The sequence below is a fragment of the Cyprinodon tularosa genome, unplaced genomic scaffold (assembly GCF_016077235.1).
Source record: "Cyprinodon tularosa strain WSP-4 unplaced genomic scaffold, ASM1607723v1 ctg741, whole genome shotgun sequence".
Taxonomy (NCBI): domain Eukaryota; kingdom Metazoa; phylum Chordata; class Actinopteri; order Cyprinodontiformes; family Cyprinodontidae; genus Cyprinodon; species Cyprinodon tularosa.
In genome coordinates this window covers 50,563-56,854 of record NW_024039498.1, presented here as the reverse complement: position 1 = coordinate 56,854, position 6,292 = coordinate 50,563, and positions in this window count along the sequence as shown.

Sequence of the window (6,292 nt, the reverse complement as noted above, 5' to 3'; positions counted from 1 at the left end):
TGACCATATTTTCATTTGGGAAAACCAGGACACCTTGGAGTGGGGGGGGATCTCTGTTCCCATGCATAGAGATGTCTGTGGCATGCACTCACTTAACATAGACCTACGTAATCCTATAATAACATGAGATTCACAGTTGATTTATTAAAAAATGCTTTTCAGTCAACAGCAATAACTCCAATAACAAAATATAATTTAATTCAAAATGTATTTATTAAAAATGCTTAACAATTCCTGTAATGAATGAATAGCACAATGAAAGAAATAATGTCTCATCTAAACATCCCTCACTTAACAATAAAAGTTAACAATAACTCTCAACTCCCAATAACAGATGATACTCAGCCTCAGCAATGAACGAAATGTCTGTTCTGTAGGCTATTGGAAAAAATTAATTAACAAATGAGCTAACTAACAAAAAATACCTCTTGTGTAGCAAAAATTATTCAAGATGTACCAAAAACGAACAAACATATCAATAGATATCTTTACTTTCGGAGTCCAGGTGGCTTTTCAGATCCCTTGCACCTCCATTGGACACCGAGACATATGTGCACAAGGCCTCCCATTTGTCTCGACCCGGTCTGAAAGCGGGGAAACTCTTTTGTAAATCGTTGGTAAACATACATTTGCGCTTTTGCATGTTGTTGGGATACTGACAGCCACGCAATCTATATTCTGATTAAGAATAGGGCTGCCTGCACTTACGCGGCTCAGGGATTACGTCACACGCAGCGTTGTGCGCAGTGTCCTAGTGCCTGTAAATTTAATGGTCCAATTAAGGTAATTTAAAAAATCAGGACATTTCCTCGCTTTCTAAAAAAAACCGGGAAGCCCAGGACAGGACGTGAAATACGGACATGTCCTGGGAAATACGGACGTTTGGTCACCCTATATTCACAACACGTTATTTCAAGGCACTTTACAATTAAACCAGATATATAGTGAAATTGATTCAAAGTTTTCTATCCAAGGAAAACCAGTTGTTTGCTACGACTCATTGACTCGAAGGCAATCCCTCACACCAAGCATGCTTGTAGCGACAGTGGAGAGGAAAAACTCCCTTTGAAGAGCAGAAACCTTCAGCAGAACCAGGTGGAGACAGAAGCAGAGATACAGAAAGAAGCAGATACAAACAATTTGTCAACCAGCTCCAACACTCAGCCAGGCAGACGAGCTCCGAGCCAGCCCCAACGTTAGAGGACGAAAAGAGCACATCTAGTTAGTCACAGTCAATATTAATGTTGAGTATTAAGTTCAGGTCGGATGAATGCGATCCGGCCGCTCAGACATAGGTTACATTTAAAAAAAATCTGATTCTTATTAGAATCAGGACCACTAAGCCAAGTGGCCTGGGTCGCATGGTGAAAAAAAATCGGTTTTGTTAAGGCTGTCATGAAAAGATCAGATACAGGTCGCATATAGAAATACAAAAAAAAAAAAACGTGTTTGGGAATAAATGTAAATTTACTCTTTATGAGACCATATTGCCCCAAAAGTTTCAAAAACATATCTAAAAGAAAATCTTGTATTAATATCAAAATTTCCTGGTGTTTGCTAATATGCGTATGGAAGTAAATTGTTACCACATTTCAAATGAAAAAGCATTTTCAGAAATGCCTTTTCATTTTAAGAATGTGGCTGCATTGTTTGACTCATGACTAAAATCAGTAATCAATAATCCTGTTTGCATTTTCATTTTCTTCTTTAACACTGCTCATCATATTACTTAATTAAAATGAAAAAGACATTTGAGATTTATTTTTCAAAATGTACCCCAGCAAATAGCAAAATTCAATTTGAAATGTAAAATTTGAAAATGAAAAACCATTTCCAGAAATGCTTTTTCATTTTAAGAATGTGGCTGCATTACTTGACTCATAAATAAAATTAGTAATCAATCATCCTATTTGCATTTTAATTTTCTTCTTCAAGACGGCTCATCCTTTTACCTAATTAAAATGAAAAAGACATCTGAGATTTATTTTCCAAAATTTACCCCAGCAAATACATACCAAAATTCAATTTGAAATGTAAAATTTGAAAATGAAAAAGCATTTCCAGAAATCCTTTTTCATTTTAAATAATGTGGCTACATTATTTGACTCATAAATGAAATTAGTAATCAATCAACCTATTTGCATTTTAATTTTCTTCTTCAAGACTGCTTATCCTTTTACTTAATTGAAATAAAAAAGACATTTGAGATTTATTTTTCAAAATGTACCCCAGCAAATACATACCAAAATCCAATTTGAAATGTATAATTTAAAAATGAAAAACCATTTCCAGAAAAACTTATTCATTTTAAGAATGTGGCTGCATTACTTGACTCATAAATAAAATTTGTAATCAATCATCCTATTTGCATTTTAATTTTCTTCTTCAAAACTGTTCATCCTTTTACTTAATTAAAATGAAAAAGACATCTGAGGTGACTTGTCTAAATTCTCCTTAGGTGTGAATGTGTGTGTGAATGGCTGTTTGTCCTGTTTGTCTCTCTGTTGCCCTGCGACGGACTGGCGACCTGTCCAGGGTGTACCCAACCTCTCGCCCATTGACTGCTGGAGATAGGCACCAGTACCCCTCGCGACCCCACTTGGGACAAGCGTCAGATAATGGATGGATGGATGGATGGGAGACATCTGAGATTTATTTTTCAAAATGTACCCCAGCAAATACATACCAAAATTCAATTTGAAATGTAAAATTTGAAAATGAAAAAGCATTTCCAGACAGATATTTTTGGTTACAAGCTTCAAATGAGAAAATGAGAAACTATAGCCAAACTGCGCTTTTCAGATTGAGAGATGTTCAATTTGGCTTCTCTACCTGAAACAGACAAACCGTTAATGACACAGCCATGATCTTTTCTGGCAATCATTTTAACCTGAAAACTAAGAATATAAAGTAGATTTGTGCAGATATTTTTGGTTCCAAGCTTCAAATCAGAAGTTTAGGAACTATGTATAGCCAAACTGCGCTTTTCAGACTGAGAGGAGTTCAATTTGGCTTCTCTACCTGCCCTTAGCAAAAAGTAGTTTATTCAAGCATCGTATACTAAAAGTGCATTAATTTCATACTTAATATCAGGCAGTGCACTTAAAGTTTACTTATTCTAAATTATATTTCATATATTTAAAAAAAGTATAGTCAAGTGTACTTGACTTACACTGAGAAGTATTAAAAGAAGTCTAAGAGTAAATAAATCAATACTATGCCTATACTTTAATACTGAGTTTTGTACTTGTACTATGGTATGTGTTTTTTGTTCTCCACAAACCACTGATACTACATGTCCTGATCCATTATAGAATGAAAGATGAAGTAATTGACTTATGCGTACATTTGCATTTTTTACTACACTTTGCGCTCAGGTATCAACCCTGTTTTAAACTTTCATATTCAGGATCATATAGTGCTGGTGTTTAAAAGCAAAGTAATTGTCATGATGGGTTTTCTCTGAGTAAAGCCCAAGATGCAGAACACACACGGAGAGACAGGTAAAAGTCCAAAGAGTTTATTAAAGGAGCACATGAATATGAAACCGGAACAGTTCAGGCAGGAGGTTGGTTCACTGGGGTCTGTGCAGGGAACGGGGGATGGCTGGATTACTGAGATAATGAGGTGCTTAGCCTCTAGCTGTAAGCTAGCTAGGACGGCTTGGATCTGAGCTTCCAGCTCAACGCAGAGAACAACAGGGGATAATCCACATGGTAACCTCTGGGGAACTCCTCAAAGAAGTCCTCAGGTTTCTTCCACTTAGGGATCTGCGGGTTTTCTCACCAGGGCAGATTGCAGGTTGGGCTTTCCAAGAGCTTCTGGCTTGAGACTGGTTTCCTATGACGCAGCTCTCCCAGAGCTGCAGACCAGAGACAGGGTTCCAATGAGGGAGCTTCACAAGGAGACAGGAGGGTAAGCTCATCCAGAGCTTTCACGAAGATACAGGAGGTTAAGCTCATCCAGAGCTTCCACGAGGGACAGGATTCCAGTGAGGCAGAGATAAAGAAGATATTAGAATCTGGTCTCGACCTAGGAACAACCAAGACTCTATAGCAGAAGGTTCAGGAAGCTAACCAACTAAGATCAACACTGCGGCGTGGGATCAAGGTCAGGCAGGAGCTTATAAAGGAGAGGTCTTCTAATGAGAGGATTAGGAACAGGTGTGCAGGAAGGTTCCAGCTCCAGAAGACCCACAGCGCATCCTGCTGGAGACAGAGGGTAATCTCCAGATCCCCACAGTAACTCCAAACCTAAGGGAAAAACAAAGAGAGCAGAAGAGGATCCTCGGCGCCCTCTGGTGGGCAAGCCTGAGGATCCCAACAGTAATTAAAGTTTATGGTAAATTGATTTGTATTTAATCGATTTAACTTAAAACATACACAGAAACAGGGAAACATTTGATTGACTTTATGTGTCAGGTTTTATTTCTTTCACAAACATTTGGCAATGGTGTTATGTACACAGCATTATCTCTTTCAACAAGAACACATTTGGTTAGAATCATGTCAGGCCAAACAGCATTACCAGTTTCATTTTTTTAACCTCAAATAAGAAAGTACTTTGTATATTGATCTGTGAATCTTTACATACAGGTCTCTCTAATTTAGCAAGTACTTCAACTAAAACACAACATAGTTTGGCACAAGAACAAAAAGTAGAAATTTGATATGAACATGTTTGTTTAAAAATAACCAAGTCATTAATTAGACAAAGTGTTCCATCTTTTAAGCATACAGCAATGTTGTATCTCCCGTAAAAATTCAAAAAAATATCCACTGGACTTGGTTTTCAAGATTTGAAGACGTTTCGCCACCTCTCCAGGAAGCTTTCTCAATTCAAATGTCTGGATCCGCAGTGAGTTTGAGTCTTATATAGACAACGCCTTGTATCGCTTGGAAACATGCAATGGTAACCGATGAATGGGTCGTTAGTTCCATCGTTAGCCTGTAATATCTGAACCTGTCTATGATTCTAGGGGTCGGTCGTTAAAGGGGGGATTGCCATTAAGGGGGGGATTGTCTCCTGTAATACCTGAAACCTGTCTATGATTGTTAAGGGTTGGTCGTTAAGGAGGTATTGATCACCGGCTGGGGCGGGTAGGTCCCTCGTTCCTCTGTGATGGGGTGGGGGTTTTGGTGATATCTGGAAGGGATCATGTCTATGATTGAATTGTATGTTTTTGGAAGCTGGAATCTGAGTCCACCACCTCTGTTTAAAGTTGTTTTTTCTCTCTTAACATAGATGGCTTCCTTCACGCCCCTCTCATCTTCTTTTTGACTCAAACCACCCACTGGAACACAAACTCTCAGTCATCAGAACCTTACAACACCGGGCAGAACATGTCCCTACTAAAACAGATGGGAAGCAAAAGGAACAGAAACACATCAAAGATGCTCTCCGAAACTGTGGATATCCAAACTGGGCTTTTATCAAATCAGCAAGGAAATCCAAAAGACACGCAACAGAAGACAGCGATGGGAAAATTAAACGCAAAAACATCACAATCCCTTATGTTGCTGGAGTGTCTGAAAAGCTCAAGAGGATTTTCTCCAAACACAAGATCCCAGTACATTTCAAGCCAAACCAAACCCTTAAACAGAGGCTAGTGCATCCTAAAGATAAAACCCCCAGACCGAATATGAGCGGAGTGGTATATGCTGTTCAGTGCAGCGAGGAATGCTCTGATCTTTATATTGGCGAAACAAAACAACCTCTCCACAGACGCATGGCCCAACACAGAAGAGGGGCCGCCTCGGGACGAGACTCCGCAGTACACCTACACCTTATGGACAAAGGACATTCCTTTGAGGACCAGAATGTCCATATTCTGGATAAAGAAAATAGGTGGTTTGAGAGGGGCGTGAAGGAAGCCATCTATGTTAAGAGAGAAAAACCAAATGACTATGACCTGGATGACTGAGAACCTTCATCAGCACAATGTTGTATCTCTTTTTCAATCTGCCGTACTTTTGACTATGATATGGAACTCCATTAACCAAAAAAACGGCTGTAAGACCAGAAGCAGTTGCTAAGATATCCACACAGCTTTGCAATTGCTAGCCTATATGATGTTTTAATACATTTTTGCAATGTTGGATTACCAAAACCCCTGACACTTTCAGTTATAACTTTACAGCTTTCAGTTTTTCTTTTATGAAGGTAAAGTTCCTCAAAAAAAAGATTGAACCTTTTAATTTTCCGGAAGGATAGTGTTCTTGGCCCTTTCTGGTAATTCTCTCCACAACAGAAATGTTCTGACTATTTGTGAGGGGACATACTGTGTTCCATT